This window comes from Pygoscelis adeliae, unplaced genomic scaffold (genome assembly GCF_000699105.1).
Source record: "Pygoscelis adeliae isolate BGI_AS28 unplaced genomic scaffold, ASM69910v1 Scaffold61, whole genome shotgun sequence".
Classification (NCBI taxonomy): Eukaryota; Metazoa; Chordata; class Aves; order Sphenisciformes; family Spheniscidae; genus Pygoscelis; species Pygoscelis adeliae.
This window is the reverse complement of record NW_008824010.1, coordinates 149,995-171,687: the sequence shown is the minus strand read 5'-3', so window position 1 is coordinate 171,687 and position 21,693 is coordinate 149,995. Positions and strand designations below refer to the sequence as shown.

Here is a 21,693-nt window from a genome sequence, read left to right as displayed (position 1 = left end):
GATCACAAAGTCTGCAGAGCCGATAGGAACAACCTCAGCTCCTGCCTCCTCAGGAAACAGTGAAGGCTGAATGCAGTCCCGTTGTGGAACTGCCCAGAAAGCTCATCTGGAAAAAAAAACCAGCCTTCATGGAAATTGCTTTTAAAAAGGAAGAAAAAAAAAAGAAAATCTCCTCACTTTTCAGCTCCTCTTGCAGCACTGCCAGGGTGCTCTTTCCATGATCATATAAATACTCTTCCCCGTGGCAGTAAACTTTTGCAAAGGAGGGACACACCTCTGCACCATCCCGTGGCACAAGCCCTCGCTTGCCTTTTGCTGCCGCTCAGAAGGATGCGACTGGAGAGGAGTCTTTGCTGCAGAAAAGCCCCTGATTCCTGGGCTGTAGGGCTTGCCTACATGGGGAAATAATACCAAATAATCCCAACAGACCAGCTACCCCCCTGAGACTGCTGGACCTCCAGAAGAGAGAGGTCCATGTCGCACTTCCATCAGTGCAGTGCGGTGCTAGCGAGGGGCTGGAGAGGTCTGCGGTACCCTTCCCCACTATCGCACTGATCCAGCTCAGGGGGAAAGAAAAACATCTCCCAGTGCACAGTTACCTCAGTAAATACTCAGCAAATGTTCCTTGCGGGAATGGTCACGGTGAACCTGCTGGGCACAGCATCGGGAGCCACTTGGTGTTGCATTTAAGCTCCCGGAGTGCATCCGTTCTGTTTCTGCGGCAGCAATACCCTGCGGCTGAGCCGTGAGCAAGGCTCCGCTGTGATACACGCGGTACAGCCAGGTCGGGAAAAATACAGCCAGCTCAGGGGAAAAACATTCTCGATAAACAAGGTGAGACGTGGGTGTGCGGTGACCTGACTCCCCCCAGGCCAGGGGGAGAAGTTGGCCAGCGCTCGCCCCATCCTTTCTCCCGTGCCCTCTCCCTCGTTGGGCTTAGGATACAATCAGCTATTCAGGCTTGAGTACACAGGTGAGAAAAAGCAGAGGGAACACCTGCTCTGCTCCATCCCCATACATCTGCCCAGGGGACCTCAGAGGACTGCAGCCAACACACAACAATTGAGATACCGGTTGCTTTTATTTGAACTTTCCAAAATACAGGCGGCCTTGGCTGGTCTGTCCCTAACACACACACAAAACACGCTAAGTGCTTGTGACTACAATTTGTTTTAAAACACCACCCAGGCTGCTCTCGACTGATTTTAACACTTCTGCAAAGATATCACCTACGGAGTTACTTCTGCTAAAAATAAAGCAATAATTCCACATTTCAGTATCACTTATTATTCAGGATCACTCAAGGGATTGTCTAACTCCAGACAAAATTTCCTTTATCAGATTTGGCCACTGAGAGCCCTGATAAGCATGAAGTACATGTATTTAAGAGCTATTTCGATATGCGGTATGAAAAACGCCAACGACATCCAGTTGTTGTATAAGGACAACAAAGCAGCCTACCTCGCTTAGCCAAACATTAGGCTGGAATTGGAGCCTGAATCTGAACCATCTTTTCCTTTCAGAAAATTTGGCTTTCTTACCACATTTGTGACTGGCCCTTATAGCTGTCCCAGCCCAAGCCAGGATGCCAGAGATGGATCCGCCAGCGAAGTATGGGATGAATTTGGATCCGCTCCCAGCTGCAGCCCGTGACGCTCAGGGCCCTCGGTGGTTTGGGTCAGCACCGCGCTCTGGTTTCCATACATCAGCAGCCGCTGGGGTTTGAGGATTACGGAGGGTGCTTACTACTTCAAAACAAAGGGAAACCATTTCCATGTAAAGCTGACAAATAATTAAGACAGCTGCGATCAGACTAGATCCCCTAAATTACTTGATATCATTCGGTAGATTTTTTTTTTTTGCTAGAAAGGGCAGATCAAATTTCCTAATAAAACCCCCTTTTTTCCTACCCCTGCGAGCGTCTTTTGTCGTGCAGCTGTCCCCCCGTGACAAGCCAGCAAGAGGAGCGTTTCTTTTCTGCCATGCCCTGCCACAGACCTTTAGAACTATCATTAAGATTTCATTACGTAAATATTTTGCCTGATACTTTATCTCATATTACATGTAATTTTTATCCTTGGAACACTGTGGTCCACTTAGCCAGAGAGAGTACACGGTGCCTGCTAAAGAAAATGGAAAAGCAGGGCTGAATCGATGGGTCCCCTGCAAGTGGCAAACATTTTCAAGCAGTTTAAGCAAAAGGTGTTTTCTGATTGTATCCTGAGCAGCCTTCAGTAAAAGGTTAATTCTGGCATGTTTTGGAGAGATGAATGTTGCTCAGACTAATAGGTAACAGGATGAAAGTCGTTGAGGTTTCTGCACACTGAACCCTTAATAAAGGTTTGCTCCAAAAGGCACCTACGGGCCATTTTGGTTTGGGGTTTGAGTCGACAGCGGGGATTTTCACCTGCATCCCCAAAAGCGATGTGCCAGCCTCGCAGTTTTCCTCTAAGTCCCGTGGCTTATTCCTGAATCTCGCCTTACACAATTATAATACAAGGCACAAACACTTTGCATGAGTCCTGGGACACGGAGGGGCGTGAAGACAGTCGGGGAATGAGCAGTCTCTCCAGAGACACAGCCCATGTGCTTTACGCACAGGTGCCACCGACCCGAGGACAGGGCTCCTTATTGCCACAAATTCCCCAAAGCCACCTCTCTGTTGGTCTGTGGGTGTGCAGTAGGATTTGTTCTGCTGCAGCTGCAGGGAGCTCTGCAAAACCTATCCCCAGGGGTTTGCTCCGGGGTAAATTCCTTTGGACAACTGGCTGGTGCATGAAAAGATCTACAACGACCCCAAAGCCCCTTCCTCCAGGTACCTCCCCAAGGTAGACGAGGGAAGCTATGCCAGGTATCTGCACACCACGGAGGAATCATGAGGGTATCCTCATGGAGACAGGCTCCGATTCTGGTGCTGGAGCCTCAGTGGTGTACCTGCTGCACAGGTCCTTCAGTCCTCGCTGCTCAACTAAATAGAGATTTTGCAAGCGGGGACTCATCCCCTACCCAACACAGACTGGCTGTATGGTAGACATCACCCATTCTGTTCTTCTTTTTTTTTTTTCTAACCTGTATCAAGAAACCTGCACATAAATGCTTTCTGCCTGATACCACGCAGCACGAACAGAGATACAAGTCTCTCCAAGTAGCAGGACACAGGTAACTGATGCTAACAATGCAGCCTCTTCCTTGCTGTTTCGCACCCGCTCCACGGCAGCTTTTCCTGTCACCTGAAAGCCGGGCTGGGCTTTCCCAGTGTCACCAACAGTCCTCGGAAAGAAAGAGTTGGACAAAGATGTCCCGCACCCAGAAACTCATCACACAAATGAACCTGAGGGTGGGCAGGAGGGACCCTGGTGCTGGTGAGCCCGAGCCAGAACACGATCTACCTTCGCCCGTCAGCTATACGAAGCAAAACAAAACACCCTGATTTCACCTTAGAACAATGAAAATAGATAAAACCAGATAAAGGTAATGAAGCAAATAATAACCAGAAGAGATTTGCAATAAATCATGAAAGCTGGAAAAGTACGCCAGGAAATTTGCATTTTCCCACCCTTTGCCAAGAAACAATTTCGTGATGTGCTTGCCCTGACCGTCTGCAATCACTAACAACTATAGGAGCCAGAGCACCTAGAGAGACCAGTAACACTTGAGAAACCAGTAACAAAACTCAGGGCTTTCAGCAGGGCCACTGCTCGTCTGAGCGCAGCAAGACCTGCGGGAGGTTTCTCAGCGATGCTGGTTTAGCAGCAATATCTGCCGGGGCTGGAGCTACGGGCAGCGACTCCTTAAAAAGAGACTTCCAGGCTAGAGCAAAAAAAATGTTTATCCTGAGCTAAGTAGCTCTAAAAACCCAGCGCAGGAGTGTGGGGCCACGTGCTTTGTTGTGGAGAAGCCCTTCGCGCCCGCTTTCAGGGACAAAATATAAGGAAGAGAGGCGCAAATACTGGGAAATAAATAATTTACCTATTGCGTTGGAGGCTACAGCTCTGCCTGCAGATGGGCTTGTGTGAGGCTGGAGACCATAAGCACTGCGTTATCCCACCTGGAGGGCGAGGAGGGATGTTTTTCAGGAGCTCAGGAGAGCAGAGAGATTCCTGAGTACAACAGAGGCATCGGTGAATAAAACCACGGCTCAGAGCAGGGGAAAAAAAAAGGGTGGGTGGCTTGGTGACAGCAAGAGCCGGGCGTACGTGCCGTGGCCACCCCGCTGCCATACGGCTCTGCTCCCTCTGACCGCATGCGCTGGCCCTGGATTTTTTATTTTATCCTCTGGGTGATCTGCAAGGGAGACATATGGAGGTAAAACTGACTGATGCCCTGGAGATGATTAAAAAAAAAACAGAAAAGAAGGTGGGCAGTGGAAATCGAAGGAGATAACCTGGCACTTTCATGTCCTTGTTTTCCCAAACACGCTTCAGCAGTTGGGTCTGAAAACAAGGGCAGGAGCATCTCGTGGATCAAAAACCTTTGGCTGCTTCAAGGGCAGCACTTACTCCTTTGGCACAGCAAACTCCAGCTGGCGTCACCCTCGCCACCAGCACCCTGAGCAAAGATGCCCCAAAGGGCCGTTTGTGTCACTAAAAGGAGACCTCTGCATCCACGTGGAGCAGAAAGCTGCAGCCCCGGGACCCACCGGTGAGGGTGGACCTCCTCCGCCGACGGGCGCGCGGCGTGGACTCGCGGAGGCATGTTTGAAGCCGTATCTCGGTGGAAGTGTTTTTTCCTTTCTTGTCTCTGCAGAGGGCTTATTCCTCGGTGTGTGCAAGCAGCAGGAAGGAGGCAGCTCGGGCTGGACCAGCCCTTCCCGCAGCAGAAATTTTGGCAGGAGCTCGGCTCCTTGGCTTGATTTTTCACAAACAAGCACCGAAGGGTTTCAGGTTTGCAGCCTGGTGGAGCTCACATTTTTCCACCTTATTATTTTTCCCGCTTTCCGGAGCATGAGATTCAGCTCCTGGGGGCTCTTCAGGGTTTTGTGCAAGCTATCTTTCAGATTTGGGGTTTTGTGGTTTCGTTACACCCACCTTGAATTTTATTTGAGAAGGGCCCAAAATACAAAGTGAGTAATTGGCCAAACCCAGCGGGTTTTGCCTGGTTATAGGCCAACATTTTTCAATCCACCTGAATACATAAATCATCTCAGTTGTAAAGCTGGGCTATAAAAGCAGAGGCAGTTCATTCACTTTCTTCTACATTTAATACCATCACGGCAGGGAGTGATTCTGCCCCAAAATCACCTGTTTCTGGGCCAAGGGAGTCTGCACAACCAGCTCACATGGAGACACTTGCCCTGTAGACAGGAACTAGGAGACAAATGACACCCTCCACCAGGCACATGGCAGCCCCCAAAATGTTGTTTTTAAACTAAAGATGCAATTCTGTAAAGCCGATATCGTGATATTTAAGGTCTGACGCATGCTCCTGAAAAACTTGGAATTGTGCTATTTAGTGTTGAGTAGCGCCTGAGTCCGGTTATTGACTTCTGGGGAAAAGCTCAATCCAAATGCAACACCAACGTCGCACAGAGAAAAGCTTCAAACACAGCTCTAGGAGGAACGTACCGGGAACAGGTACAATATATAGGAACTGGAAAGATGCAGCCTGCACCTCCAGGAGATGTTAAGCTCTTAGCATCTGAGGGTGTTTTTTATAAACAAGATTAAAATTCCACTGCCAGCATTGAGAGAAGGGAAATGAGGGCGGAAGGACCTGCCTGTGCTGTCAGTTTTTATTGTTTCATTAGGACGTCCATGAAAATTAGTATTTTTCTTAAAGCCACAATTCCTGGGGCCATAAGGAAAAATGAGCGAGAAACTCATGTCTCGCTCCGAGATTCCTCTCTAAACCTCATATTTGCATAGAAAATATGACCCCAAAAGGGGAATATTAAAGTCAAAACTGTTCAAATGATGCAAACCTATATTTTCTAGGGAAAAGGAGATGGGACTACAGACTCCATCCATCCAATCTCTTGTCGAGTTTTGTGGGGCCTGGGGTACTCCAGCATTGCACTTTTTAAACCAAAAGAGATGGGAACAAGAGTCCTCCCTACCCCAGACGCGCACAGCCATGCACAAAAGCCTTCCAGCTTGGTAGCACCTGATCATAGGATAACTCACAGTGGAAGAGACTTCAGTAGGTCACGCCGCCCAACCTCATTTTTTCCACGGGACGCCTTCGCTCCTCTCTGCCAGGACACACCGAGCGCGGCTGGGGCACCCTCTCCTTGCTCCGGGATGCAGCGCTGCGGGTGTGCACCCTCCCCGGCCGTGCGACGGGCTCTGACGGCAGCGGGGTGGAGGACGCCAATGCATGCCTGCAGCCACTGCAGGGCAGCTGCCAAGTCTCTAAGGAACGGCTTCGTCAACCCAAGGAGCCAGTGAGCCGCTCTGGTCCCCGGTCCAAGGGGCTGTCAGCAGCTCTGAGCCACCTCAGTGGGCTTGGATGCTCCGGGGGCGATCACCTGCGGTCAGAGTTGAAACCCATCGCTTCACAATTGCAGCCTAGCTATTTAGGGAAAGCACTTCTCATTTCCCCCGACCCTTTTTCCTCTTGATAGCATCCTGCCCCACGATGGGGAAGGGCTATTCTTAGAGACATCTATTTTGGGTTGGAATGCTGGAATTAAGATCCTTCCTTCCTTTAAAGAAAACATGCCAAAAGATATTTAGAAAGCTTCACCCCAGTTTGAAGGCTATATTCAGGCTGCTGAGTGCTGCAGTTTTATTTGTTAGCTTAACATTTACCGGGGGCTGTGATGTACCAGGAGCCGCGGGCACCATCCAACCACCCTCCTGAGGCTCTGGGAAGTCAGGCGATATTTCCTTTAATGTGCCGAGTAGCTGCCCCGGGGTTTATTCATTCCCTCTTCCTTAGCAATGCTTTGGATCAGCTTTGAATAGATCTAGTAAAATATTTTCCATCAAAACCTTTTTTGACAGAAAATGGCTTTTGGACACAAGGGAAACTTTTGTGGAGAAGAAAAGTTAAAATAAAACCTGCTCAGCTGATGTTGGAGACCCTTATTAGAAACCCAAAGTTGTTTTCCTCCTTGAAATGTTTTTGGGAAGGTACTGCTGATGCGAAAGATGCTATTTTTTCAAGGTGAATACAAGTTTGTTGCGGAATTATGAGAAAAGTTCGCATGCAATTATCACTCCTGGACCAGGAATCGCGTGCGAGTGGGTGAATCTGATAGCAGCAGCTCCCAGGCAGAGCTGGGGGCAGACCCTGGGGACATCTCTCGGCTTTACGGCAGTGTTTGCTGCCCCAGCACGGGTCCCCTGCCCCCTGCAGAGATCGGGCAGAAGGTTGGAGGAAAGAGTCCCACCGACCGCTTTTGCCTCCAGGCTGGACCACGCCATCCCAGGCTGAGGCACCGCAGCCTCCGGGCTCTCCTACCCCATCCTGGGGCAATAAGGCAACTCTGTTCCTCCTACATAACAACACTCAAAGCTTAAACCGAGGATGAAATGCACATTTCCTCCCTAATGCATGTTTCCCCCAGGGCTACAGGTTGCCACAGGGCTGCATGGCAGATGTTCAAAGGTGTCTCGAATGCCACAATAAATGTGGCTTTTCACAGGTAACAATGCAGTAAGATTTCTGGAAACCTGTATAAAGTAATATGTATTCACCTTGCCTTTCAAGTCTGTCATCCCGAGGACCTGGAAAGGTTGCTGGTTTTATACAGCAGCTGAGATGCTGATGTAGCCACAGGACTCCAAGATCCGGGGGCTTGAAAGGAACAAACCCAAACATCTCAGTGCTCACCAGAAAATCAAATTAGCTCGTAGCGAAACCTTCCTTTGAAATGGCTAGATGAAATTACATGGCAGAAACTTAGAGGCAGCAAGTTTTGGACCAAGGGAGCAGCTCTATTTGCACGGGGGCTGTATCACACTGCCGTGTTTCCTCCACAGAGGCCTCCTCCGATCCCTGCGCAGCCAGCTCAGCACTGACCTGCAACGTGGCAGCCAGGGCTTGCATGGCTCCAGCGAAGCCGTGGCACTGCGCAGTACCAGGGGGGCCCTGGGCTCTCACTCCTACCCTCCTCCATGTTTTCCCTTTCTAACAGCAATACCAATGCAGCAATTTTTGCCTCTTTCTCATCGGGTGCTGGAGAGACCCAGTGCAGGACGAGCACGCTGAGGCTGTGGGTGCCTCCTGTGTGCTCCCCATCACTGGACGATGTTCAGCCAAGGAGAGTAACCACCACCTTCCCTGGGGGTCCCCGTGCAAACCAGCACAGACTGCTGCTACCTCACTCGTACACACGCACACTCCATAAGGATTTCAGTATTTTGCTAAGCGAAGCAAGTGAAAGCTGATCCTGGCTTCTGGCAGCAGCAGCCCCATTATTGCTTTAGCAGCCGCAGGCTGAACCTTTACAAGGCAGAGCCAAGAGCCACGACGAGGTCTTGGGCTCTTCAGCCCACGTCAGGGTTTTGTAGCATTCAAACTGGGTCTCTGTGGACACACACAGAGCTGCGGCGTCCTCCAGCCCCGCAGGGTCTGAAACACCCACCGCCCCTTCCACCAGCAGACCACGGCCGGCCGTCGGGGGAGCCTGTCCATCCCCAGGCACCGAGAGCCCGGCATCCTCCTTTGCTCCGTGTCCCCGGCCAGCCTGGGGGTGTGACACGACTTTAAAGCAGTGGTGTTATCCCAGGTTTTCTCTAAGTTATCTCATGTTATATCTGACTCCGATGAATAATTAACGCAGACTACATCCTGAGCTGAGCTAGCTGGGAGCTGCAATTTCCACTACTTGGGAAATCCTGATGTTAAGGGAGAGAGTGATTCTGATTCTGCATAAAAAGCTAGAATTCTTGTGTTTGCCAAGAAACATTTCCTCCCAGCAATCAATTTAGGGCCATTACAATGTTGCACTTCAGTGACTCTTTTCATTATTCCTTTCATTCCTATGCATTTCTTAAATTATGCACTACATGCGCGTGGAATTATATAATCTATAAAGACAATATAATATTAAAATTTATGGCCTACATTACATGAAATTAATTTAAGTGACAGAACAGAAACATTCTGCTTCTGCTGGAGTTTTGAAACTGTCCAAACAAAATATTTCAACTTCTTTTTGCTGCTGGAAAATGTTGTTGGAATCAGCACATTTCTACTACATGGCTCAAGTTCAATTAACCTGCATTTTCATATGGAAAGTTATACTGAGAATAATTTTTCAGTGGCTTTAATAACTGAGATACTCCCATCCTACTCATCCCCAAAACACTCTTACCCATCTTGTATTTGCTGATGTTAAAATGCTGTGCCAACAGATAAGCAACAAAGACGGAAACTGCGACCGTGTTTTTCCAACCTCGTACTCCAATCCTGAAAGCTGGCACAAAAAGGCCACTGAGAGGCTCAGAGCAATTTCATCCCCGTTCACTCCTCCATGGGCTGCTCTGGATCAAATAACTAACTTCTGCTGGGTTTGACGGGCAAAATCTCTACTTCTCTATACCAACAAAACACGCAATAGGCCTTTTACGTGACTTGACTGTGCTGGATGCAAGGTAATGAGAAATATGGATATATAGATATATAGATAGATATACGCACCCACAAGGTCTTTTGAATACTTTGATTTCACAAGGAGACATGGAAAAAAAAGGGAGTGCAGAAAGAGCACAGTCAGTGAGGGGGATTTGCTGCACGTTGGGATCCTGAGGATACAAAAGATGATGAAAGCCACCTCTGAACGGAGCGGGACTGCAGACTAATTAGTTGCAATGACTGAAAACGCCACTTTTGTTTGCTCTACAGCAGCCGGTGCTCGGTGCTCTCTCTGCCTTCAAAGGGTTTTCAGTAGCAAATACCGCTTTGTTGGAAACACGCCACGGACAAGAGAGAAGGGCAAATCTTTCGCGGGTGCCAGGAGGTATCTCGGTGTCTCCTTCAGGGCTCAGGTGGGCCCTTGGGGCTTTGTTTCTGCAGGGCAGCACAGGTTTTCCTGCCCTTGCCCTCTCCCATGAGGGCCCTAACATCCCGCACTGACCTATGCATTACAGGCCATTTTGCAACAACAAAAACGCTCTTTACTTCCAGCAACTATTGCTACTTGGCACTCAGAGAGCTACCTTTTTTCACCGCCTCCAAAAGAAGCTGCCTTTGAAGTGTATTTTACCCCTGGCAGCCCATTGCCTGTGATGACGACGTGGATCTCATCTGCAACGAGACAACCAACTTCCCTTAAAAAGCCAAGGATGACGTTTCCAAAAGCACCTGTACAACAGCCAGTGCACGGGATGGGGAAAGCCGCAAGGCAGCTCCACACCCTCCCCTGGGCTGCGCCGGGGCCAGACAGGATTTTGCCGGAGGATGCCAGACCCCGGCGCCCTGCGCTGAGCATCTCCGAACCAGCCAGGCACCAACGGTGCAGAGCTCAGCAGAGACGTTGCCTTGGGACCCTCTCACCAGCTAACGTGCTACGTGCTCTCCCCTGGGCTTGATGGCTCAGTGGTGACCTGTGTGTCTGTCTGTCAGCCTCAGCCATTTGTAAAGCTCCCTAGTAGCGAGATCCAGACATGGCACTTAAAAAAAAGCAAATTACATCAGGCTGCATTTGTCAGGGTCAGGTTGAGTGAAGCCAGACCAGGCTGGTGCCTTCCAGGAACAGCCCTGCCGTACAACCCATCCATCCATCCCACTGACGTGTCCGCTCTGCCCCTTCCCCGGCCACGGGAGATCTTCCTTCTCAGCCTGCGGCTAAATCTTTATCTTTTGCAGGAACTAAGCATGGGTTTGGTTTTCTGCAGCTTATTCCAGCTGCTGCTGACAGACATTCCTGCGTTAATCCTAGGGAAAGGAGAACCAGGAGCCACTCTCCAAGGCTGGGTTGATTTGGGTGCAGCCCAAATGCGGCAGCGCTATGCCAGCTGAAAGGGGCACATTGCCCGCATAGGTTAGCTCGGTGACCAGCCAGCCCAAAAATGGAGACAAGGATGGAGTACAAGGCAGGGCCCAATCCTGCACTGCCTCTAGGAAAATCACATTTTGCAGCAAAGGCAGGATAAAAGCAGCCTCTGCCTTTCTGCCAGCAGCACAGCCCCAGCGGGGCTGCAACGCCGAGGGAGGCGGCACTGCAAACCCAGGCACGGCTCTTAACCAGGTGAGGAGTGCAATGTCCGAGGTTTTTATAAGCAACCTATGAAAATAGAAATATTGGCGCAGAACTTCACTCGGACACAGTCAGGGCCGCACACTGTGGTGCCAGGGAGCTTGCTGAAAGGCGACGTGATCGGACGTACGAGGGGCAGTGCCCCAGCCCTGCTCTCCCCAGCAGCTAAACCCTTCCCTGGAAAGCTTCCAAAAAGCGAAAAGGGAGCTGACACACAGCATGAAAAATGTAAAAGCTAATGGCCACACTTCAGCAAGATTATAATAAAATAAAAACATGATAGACGTTGTTAGGCAAACACAGCTAGAGACGTTGCTATGAGCCCCACCTGCAATAAAGCCTAATCTCAGGACTGGAGACAGCTTATTTTGAGGGCCCATAAAGTGCCAGCATACGTATAAAACACGCTGTAAGGGCTTGGGAGCAATGCCAGAGCCAATGTCACTTTTGCCTCTTGTACAGAGAGGAGTTTCGCCCTGGCTGAGCTCCTCTCTGCCTGCTCTTCAGGAACGACGCACAAACATTTCTAGCAGAGCACTCCCCATGCCACGGCTGCCCGGCCCCTGCTTTAGCTTGATGGATTTTTAAACATAGAAACAAAAGGGTGCATCACCCTGTCCCTCCCTCCTCCCCGCTGCGAGGACGCACGTCCTGGCAAAGGGGACTGGCGGTGAGAGATTTATGCAGGACATCTGGGGGACTCTGAGAGCCCCAGGATGGTGTGTCTGGCACAGAGAGGGCTCATCCATATCAAGAAGTTTTCTTCTGTTGTCTAAGCCCAGCCACCTCCCCAGAGACGCCTCTGCCTGCACAACGCGGCCACCCCTTTCCCGTCCCCTCGCAGCAGCCCTGCAGGCGTGGGTGCACCGGCCGAGCCGCCAGCCCACGTACCCATGGGCCGGTTCCTGCACGCACTCACTTTATTTCCATATATGCGGCTTTCTGCAACCAATGCCTTCTACTTTTTGAACCACAATACAAAAATCTGAGTGTTTGGGAAGGGAGCCACATCCAACGTGCTTGGCACAAACTTCCCAGAGTGACTTAAACTGTCCTTCTTGCTACAACCCGCACACAGTTTTGCTCCTTTTCCCTGGGAAGAGCCGCTGCATTGCCCTAACTTCTCTTTGCGTCCTTTAATTTCCAGAAAGTTGCCCCGAGCAGTGGGGTTGGGGGATTAAAACAGGCTGCTGCAGTGCTCCACGGTCCTGGGGAAATCACAGCTGTGGGATGCTTGTGCCATTGCTCAGAGCACACACAGCCCTACCTGCTGTGTCTAACCTCCACCGGGCCACGGAGCAGGGAGGAGAGGCACAGCGACCCGCCCAAACGCACTGGCACGGAGATAAGGGAAATAACACTGCCTCAGCAAAAACCACAGGTAAAAAAAAAAAATATATGAAAGAGCAAGGAGTGCTGCTGAATCATCAGACACCAGGAAGCCTGGTAAACATGACAGCAGTAAATAGTTGGGGAGCACAAGGTATTTTTTCTTAAGAAAACCTCTTGAAATTTCCGGTAGCATTATTCACGGTAGATCTGAGTGAACAGCTTTCTGTATTTGAAAAGAAGAGAAGAAGAAAATGCTTTTTCCAGGCGAGCTCTTGGCATGCCCCAAATATGCCTTTTAAGTAGAACAGCATGAGAAAAGATAAATCTAAGTCCTTTACAAACACACTAGGAGTATGTGCAGAGCATAGGGCAGAAACCGCTGGGAGCGTTCACGCAGGGCCTGGGAAGGATCAGCACAGCCGTGCACAGCACCGCACAGAAGCAGCTTTTGTTCCAGCAGCAATTAGTGCATTTCTGCAGAGCCCCGTGGCCCGAGAGAAGAGGCATCCCTTGTCCCAGCCTCCAGCCCCACGCTCCTGCTGAGACACCCGGGCCAGTGGGGGGGATGACGGGCGGCGTCCCGAAAGGAGGCTTGGGATGCTGCCTCTGCCAGTGAAACAACTCTGGGAATGCAAGGAGGACGCGGTGGCAAAGCGTGGGGGAGCATCCACAGCCGTGCCAGGGAGGGAGGGATGGCACCGGGCTCCATAGGGACGGGGCTCTGCCTAGCCAGCCCTTGGTTTTGGTTCTCTCTCCTACCTTGGGCCACCTACAGTGAGCCTCATGTGTCAGCTGGTGGCCCAGTCCCCAACCTCTCCCGTCCTGGTAGTGTCCACCAGGAGACATCTAGTAGGCGTCTAAGTAATGGATACAGGTACTGGTCTCCTTCCAGTGACTATAAAGTGAGTCCAAAAGGGTAACGTGGATGAGACATCCAGCTCTGAGATGACTAAATCAGAAATAATTCTTCCCTCTGTATGTTTAACGTCATCGTATAAGGCAGCATCTTCCCACGAGCACAGTGCGCTGCTTCATCTGATGGGTGTAGGAGGTCCCAATCCTGCCATGCACTCGACACATCTATTTGACGACAAACACAGCGGGACTCCCACTGTGCCCAGCAGAACCAGTCTCTGGTGTAAGCGGAGCTGCTGGCAGAGATGAGATCAGGCAAAAGGTCAGGGGGTTTCTGGGCTGCTAACACAGCGCCCTGCCTCAAGAGGCTGGAGAGAGATCGTCTGCAGAGCATTTAGGAATCCCCAATGGAAAGCACGTAGAAATGCACTTCAGAGTGGAAAATATTATAAAGCCCAAACTCCTAATATAACTGAAGAGGCTCCGGTTAAAAAGACACATATTTGGCTTCTACTTATCTGGAGTATTACTGAAAAAAGGGGTTTGTCTTCTACTGTGAGGTGCAAACCCTGTGCCGCCCTCCCCTCTGATGCACACGCAGCCGAGTGCCAAGCACACATCCACCCCTTAACCCACCCGAAAATGCAGACACTGGTAAGCCCAGTGTCACTCTTTGCCCGTGCTTCTCCGCAGCAGCCCTCCAGCAGATCAGCAGCACGATTCCCGCTTTATACACGCAGAGATCTCTGTCTCCAGAGCAAAAGCAGACACGTCTTGCATTGAAACAGCTTCTTCAAGGTACTCAGATGTACAACGTCAGCAGGGTCAGGGCACAGGGAGCAGGGCTCACGGCTCCACCCCAGCAGTCCCACACGGCGCCCGATGTCACCCTGGCTTCCAGCCACGACCTCTTCCAGGGATGACTGTAGTGTCACAAGCAAAATAAGAGAAAGCCGGAGGGTGTCAGCAAGGGCAGGGCCCTCAATAACGCTCATGGAGATGCACCCTACCTGTTCCTACGTGATTCACGTATCCCTCCGTGGCAGAGATAGGCTGAAACGTCTCTGCCGACCCAAGGTGGCACTAAGGTCAACCTGGATATGAGGGCATCACCTGGGCTGTGACAAGTAGTCCCCAACACTGGTCTTTCATAGGAAGAATGAAAGCAGCCCCTGCATGCTGCCCAGCACACATCTGCCACAGGGAAAGCCTTCTCCTGCAGGCACAGCTGCAGCCCTGAAACATCACCCGCATTTCCACCAGCTACACGGGAGCATCACTTCAACAGCGTTGTCTCTAACCTGCCTTTAAAGCCCTCGCTGCACCAAAGCTTAACAACCACCATCACCACCAGGAAGCTGAAGGTTATTTCAAAGGGATTTGGACCTTCCCAGGCTTTAGGACCTTTACAGGTCCTGTGCAGCCACTGCTGCCTGGGGTAGTGGCCATCACTCACGAGTGAATCCCATGTGTAGCATAAGAAACACATTGACCTTAAAATGGTCGTCAAGGAGGGAAGTTTGTCTAATACTGACGTACGGAAGCAGAACGACGCTGTCCCCATAGGCATGTCTCAGCTGTTGGCACAGTGGGTGACATCTAAAGGTAAGGTTGGGGATCCACGCATGGAGCTATTTAGTCATGCAACAACAGTATTTCCCTGTTTAGGGAAAAAAATTAAACTACCTTTAAAGGAAAGTGGTCTGTGATGGCCATAGCACACACGTGCACACCTCTTTTTGCACCCTCGTTTTTCAGGTGGGTTCTTGTGTGCTCACAAAAAGGGGCTCAGCACCCAAAGCACAGCCTTGGGAGCCAGGCTGGCATCCAGAACTCCACTCACGCAGATCAGATCTAATTGTGCCATCAATTTTATTTAATTACGTTCTTGCTTTCCCTAATTCACTTACACTCTACTTTGCCATCCATGACAGGGCTGCAATTGCAGCAGGCAGTACCCTGGCAGGCAGCAAGCTGCCTGCAATTAGTATCTGAATCGATGTTATTTGAAGCTGCCTGTGGGCGTTGTACTGCCAGCAAGCAGATTTTTGTACAAGCCCTTTCCAGCCGACCGAAATGCAAATGGGGGCAGAGACAAGTCCAGAAGTAAGAGGAACCCAGTCCCAAAAGCTGCTGCAGATTCGGAAGCAGCTTACTGAACTCTGCGTATTTTGCACTAACGGTTTCTGTCAAAATTGTGTTTAGCTCCGATGTTGTCAGTGAGCGTCAGTCCGGGTCTCACAGGGGCGAAAAGGCTCTAATAAGAATTGGCAGAGCTGCCTTGGGCCCTACCTTGCACCATCGGAGTCAATACTAGGGTTTTTCAGCTAACTGCACCAGGGCTTTCTAGAGTGGCCTTTGTGCAACACAGTTAAAATATCTTTAAAAAACCTCCGCAGATAAATAAGCAAGGAAAAAACACAGAGAAAGAAGAAAGAAATTGTGAGCTTTCTTCTGACTTAAACCTTACATCTCTTCAGCTCCCCCCCAAATAATTTTTGATGAAAACATTTTCTAATGGAATAATACTCACATTTAACCAACTGATTTTTCTGTAGCTAATAACGTTATTTTGAATGGCTGAATCCAACTATTTTCACCTCCGTACAAAAGCAGCACAATGATAGCATGCATGCCATCTACGGGATCAGTACCCCAAACCCAACAGGAACCTCCCAGATAGAATACTTTGGGGGAGGGGGATAATTGTGATCTTATCTATTGGTATCAGCCTTGTAAAGTGATAATCAGAGACGGAGCCCAAGCATAAATCCCAGCCCCTCCTGTGTGTCACCAGGGCAGCGCAGCCAGCGCGGTGACGCTCCCGGCACACGCCAAGGGAAGGGCACGGGTTGCACCGAAGGCGCTGGCGCTCCCTGGGGAGCTCTCCTGCATTACCATCGGTGACACAAACGCCACCGCTGCCAGCGAGGATCAGCCTGTGCACAGCCGCCCATTCGCCAGGACAGCGCGTGGCCTTGGCCGGCCCCTCCAGGCACCCTGCCTGGGAGGGAAGCGTCTAAACATTTTACCTTTAGTTCATTAGCCCTAAAACCCTCTCTTGAGGTTTGGGCAGTGTTATAAAAGTCTTAGTCATGCAGCATCTCGGGGAGACTCACAGGTCGTGCTGACAGACCTCCGCTTCTTAAAACAACTGCAAGTTGTCCCTGTTACCCCCCGTCCCTGGTGCTGCAGGGTAGGAGCACGGGAGATACCCCATCCATCCCACAAAGGGCTGCAAGAAGATTAGGGATGGTAACTCTGAATGTCTTTAATAAAGTTTAGGTGTCTTATTTTTTGCAGCATGCAGGGCAGAGGAAGCTAGGGCAGGTGGGATTTCTCTGGAGGAGATTTCTGTTCTCGCAGGGTTGGTTAGATGAAATACTTTCCCCTTACAGCTCATCGTGCTTGGGCATCCCGAAGTCACAGCCTTGCACAGAGTCTGGGGTTGGGGGAAGGACCCTGTTATAGGCTTCTGCTGTCTGATACTGTGATAACAGGGCTCAGAGTAATAATGACAACAACTGTTTACAAAAGGATTTGATCCTATCCACACAGACAGGACCCAGCTTTCCTATGAACCGGGGGTCATGAGAAATTACGGCATTTTCTGTGTTTGCTACCAAGAAACGCTCAGCATGGCTTTGTAGCTATTGCAAAGTGATGCAGGCAGCCCGTGGGCAAAGGCTCCCTCCTGAGCAGAGGCCAAACACCACGTCCTGGCTGCGGGGTTAGGCAGTGGTAGACCTCGAGGCGTGAGGAACCTCAACGTTGGAGACAAGGTCTCCCTTGGAGGAGGTGGCTCGTTGCTGGCCTCTGTCTGCATTTCAGAGCTGGCAGAGCACAGCGAACACCAGCAAACTTGTTCCTTTGCTTATTGTTATTTCGACCGGCTTTTTATTCAGGTTAAAGATCAAGGCCCTGCCGACCCTTTGGGCTGAGCAGTTCCCATCTGAGTACATATTCAGGAAGGCTGGAGGGCCGGCACCCGCAGGCAACTGCCAAAACAAATGCTTGTATTATCCAACAGTTTCCTCCCGCGAGACCCGATTCATGAAAGAGAAAATCAAAGCCAAGAAGCCTTAGGTGTGGAGCAGCAGCCCAACAGAAAAAAAAAAAAAAAAAAGGGCCCATGAATTAGGCTGTAACACACAACACCTCGGGTTGTTTTCTTCATCACGTGCATGTGGTTAAGAACACATGCATGGTGAAATGCAGGTTTCTGGAGGAAAATTACTTTTACCAGGGGAAAGAGGAAACAACAGCAACAACAACCCAGAGCGGGGGAGTCCCAAGGTGACTGCAGATTGAGTCCTGGTCTTCAGGGCTGCCCTCCCCGCTCAGCCAAGCATGCTGTGGCCACCTCTCCCATCGCACCCACTTACAACTGCTCCCCCCCAGCACCAATGCTCCAGCCCAGTGCATCTCACACCCGTACAGCCCCCACAGGAGCTCGCGGTCCATTTCCCACCGCCTGCACACTCAAGTCACTTCCTCACATCTCCATGCTTGCAAAGAAACTCCGACACATCAAAACTAGCTGTCTGCAAGAGCAAGGTGATGAGACGTTAGGACTGCAGTACAATACCAGTTGGGAGATGCTTTCATTTCAGAGGAATGATGGGAATAATGTATTAAACGTTGGTTCTTCTATAGTTCATGGCGACATCTTCTAAATGCTTTGTGCTAATGGTTTTAATCACTGTTCTCCTGCAGAGACGAAAATGAAACTGCACTGAGGCAAAAAAGATTTTGCTGAGTCTGAGATTCCCTCTAGAAATGCATGTTTTGGGCCAAGAAAATAATCTCACTTCTGCATCTGCTTGCCCTTATCTGCTTGGAAGGCCACAACAGGATCAGGAGGAGTTGCCTACAGGCAAGCACTGGCCACCACAACGTGCCTTCCCTGCCAGCCAGGCTGGGCATGGGACACAGTGCCAGGTAGGGCATCTCCATCCTGCACCAGTGTGGGAGTTCCCCCCAAGATGAATTTTTTCCAAGCCTTTTTGCTGTCAGACCAACCCTTTCACTTGACATAAGGAAGCCAGAGCCGGAACTAGAGCAGCACATGTGGGCGATACAGAAGGGAACTCCTCAGTGAATCACTTGCTCCTGTCCATGAAAATGCCCCGCCACTGTCATTTACATAATTAATGCCTCTTGTCCCAAAGGTTCCTGAATTGCTTGAAAGATACTGAATATAGTATCTCTCCTGCAACAATCACACAATGCTAAAGAAGCCACAGACATCTCTGGGGAAGAAGCAGCAGGTGTTATAATGCTACAGGACACCGATGGCTGGGACCAAAATTACTAGGAAGGTGTTCAAGCATTTGGCCATAAAAACGGTCTTAACACCTCTGTTCTTGCAAAAAGCATCTTAGAACTTAAGGGTCACAAGGATTTTGGTTTTATCTCATCTGAAAGACGGTACCTCCCCCTAGCTCCATGCTGAGGAACTGGTTCAGTAATGGCTCTCAAAACATCTGCCACTTGGAGGTCCCCTGAAGCATCTGGGGACTTCTCCAGACCCCCCCATACCACAATGGGATATTTCCAGCTGACCCTCTCGAAACTTTTTATAGGAAAAAAGAAAGAGAAACCAGATTAAAAGGTTTAGTGGAGCATAGCGGGACAACAAGCCCTTGGATGCCACAAGCGAAGAGACACAAATAAGGTGGGTCTCAACTTCTGAGGCTCTGTCCTTGTCCTTCAGCTCCTCTCTGCCCATCTACACACCCCTTCCCCAGATCACCCAGGTCCTAAGCAAAAACAGAGCCCAAAAGTGATGTGATGGAAAGAAAGAGCACAGCTCAGAGAAGGTTGGATTTCTCCAGCACCAAGAATGGCCCCAGAAGCACAACCTGCCCACTGGAAATCCCACAACACTGGAGACAACGATGTCCTTACCTTCAGACTACTGAAAAGAAAGACCCTTTCCAAAATTTAAATTGCAATTGAAAAGCACTGATATTTAATTTAAAAAAGTATCTTTCACTTCCACCCCAGACTTTACAAAAGGCTGTGTCCACACAGGTTTGCCCTCATGACCAAGAACGACACGTTTGCATTCGCATTACCCCTTCCAGTCTCTCCAGCCTCACCAAGCGACAAGAGCTTTCGTAGTGCTTGTTAATTCACTTCTCCTCCCTTCTTTAGAAGTAGAAAAATCAAATACGTGAACATGAGTGCGGGTATACTGTATTTTATAACAGCTGTAACACTGCCATTATTGCAAACCAGGGGCTCAGCTTGTGCGGAACCAGCCTCTGAAGCCTTTGGCTTCAAGAGCAGATGCAGCGATGAGGGGCTACCTGCAAGCTGATGAGGGCACAGCCTGTATGGATCCAGGCTCTCGAAGAGAAAAGGAGTAAAAGGGTGGAGAGCATCCACCCTGTTCCCTGTGTACATCTTGAAGAACCAGTATTTATTGTCTAAATAAGTTATTGTATCCCATGTGTTACCCAGGTTTTCCAGGTGGAAGCTCAGTCAGTCCTATGCAGCACATTGCTGTACGACCCAGCTATACCAAGTGATACCCATATTTCTTGAACATTTAGTTGCTATCTTTCCCATTTGATTGTCACCTGAATTTTCCACATGTCCTCTGCTTTAGGGACCGATTTTAGACCGATGGCCTCCAGCCCGTGGTGGCATTCGCTAACAGAGGAGGGAGGCGTGAAGGCAGGTTCACACGGGAGCAAGCAATGGCACTTACACAGCTAGGCTACTGCTGGTGGTGCTCAGAGGATGTAACCAAGGCCACAGCCGGAGGCAAATTACTGTCACAAGATCTCCACTGCAGACTTCCAGCCTTCTGTGGGAAGGAGATGCACGGCTTAGCAAGGCTGGGAATTATTTTTGAGTGAAAAGCCTGTACAGAAATGCACAAGATGCAGGGTTCTGCATTTCCCAGCAGACAACTTGCACCATAATCTCTCACCCCAGCTGGCTCTGGCCCCGTACAGGATGCACAGATAAGTCCTGCGCTGCCAGACATGAGGTTTCCCTCTGCCACGCTTGCAGCAATGGGAACGGAGACGCCAGAAGCAGCAAGAGCTCCCGGAGGTGTCCGGGGGTTTGAAGCCAGAAGGCACAGCATGCGCCGGAGTGCCAGCAGGGCATGCCATTCCCTGCAGGGCATCGCTGCCCACCCACAAAGCCTCCTCAAAGATCACGTCTCCCCGCGACAGTTACATTCATTCCACGCAACGGGCCGGGTGGTGATTCATGAAGCTGTGCCTTGGGTTGTGCTAGCAGGACACAGCTGGAAAAGCAGGTGCAAAGTACAGCGTGCTCCAGGGAGCATGTGAGCAGAGGGATGCATGCCACCAACGAGAGGTCACAGCTGGGCAAAGGAGGTGGCAAAGAGGATCTGCAAAGAAGAAGTGAGAAAAATCTGCCACCTCCATGTCCTGCCAGCCCAGGAAGAAACAAGAGCTGAGACAAGGAGAAGATGAGAGGGTGCTGCAGCATCCCTTGGGGCAAGGCATTACCCATGGAGCAGCCAGGCAGCTCCAGGAGATTCTCCTACTTGGGCAATCCCCGTCTCTCCCCAGCACTGTGGACCAGGGGAATCTGCGGTCCTTCCCTCCTGAGCCTGGTCATCCCGTGGTGTTGCAGCTCCGACAGCTTGAGAAACAGTAATTTGTGGGAACAAAATGAGGTTCCCAGGCTTGGTTTTGTTCCAGGGCTTTTTTTGTGAAATCTGGGACATCTTTCACCCTTTTCAGGCCTTCTCACCATCCCTCCCAGGAACAGCTAAGGGCAACATGGACATCTCATGAAGGTGGGCATGGCAGACCCTCAGCTCAAAGGACATAGAGCTGGGTATGCCTGGGCGCAGCTCCTGTCAAGGCCAGTCTGACCAGTGGGTGTCCATCTCTACCTCTCTGACAGTCTACTCAAATTCAGAAACCTTCTGGACAAAAATGTTTCCAGGTCAGAGAGATTTCAAGAAATTGACATTTTCCAAAGGGGTAAAAAAAGAATCTTAGTAAACTTTTTCAACAATTCAACTTCAGGGTTTTTTTGGCTTATTTTCAAGAGACACCACCAATTTAAATACATAGGAATTCATGGGACTCAGCAAGGCATCCCACCACTCTCTTGGCAGACATGACTCCTATTCCTGTATTCTCCATTGCGATTTCCACCAACGGACCTCTTCCTTACATGCTCTGCCTTATTAATAGCGTGCCTGCTGTCCCCGCTCCAGCTCACCAAGGCCATCTCGAGATGGCGGGGGGCTCTCACAGCCAGCGGGCTGGGGAGTCCTGAGGGCTCTGCATCGCATTCCCGGAGCTGGTCCACAACACATGAACACGTGCATCTGCACATACCTCCGCGACGGACAAACA

General features: G+C 50.3%; 1 protein-coding gene across 1 annotated transcript in view; it reads right to left on the bottom strand.

Moving 5' to 3' along the window:
• The window catches only part of TEKT3 (tektin 3), a 66,742-nt gene that overhangs the window by 16,100 nt on the left and 28,949 nt on the right, over positions 1 to 21,693 (bottom strand). The window lies entirely within an intron of this gene.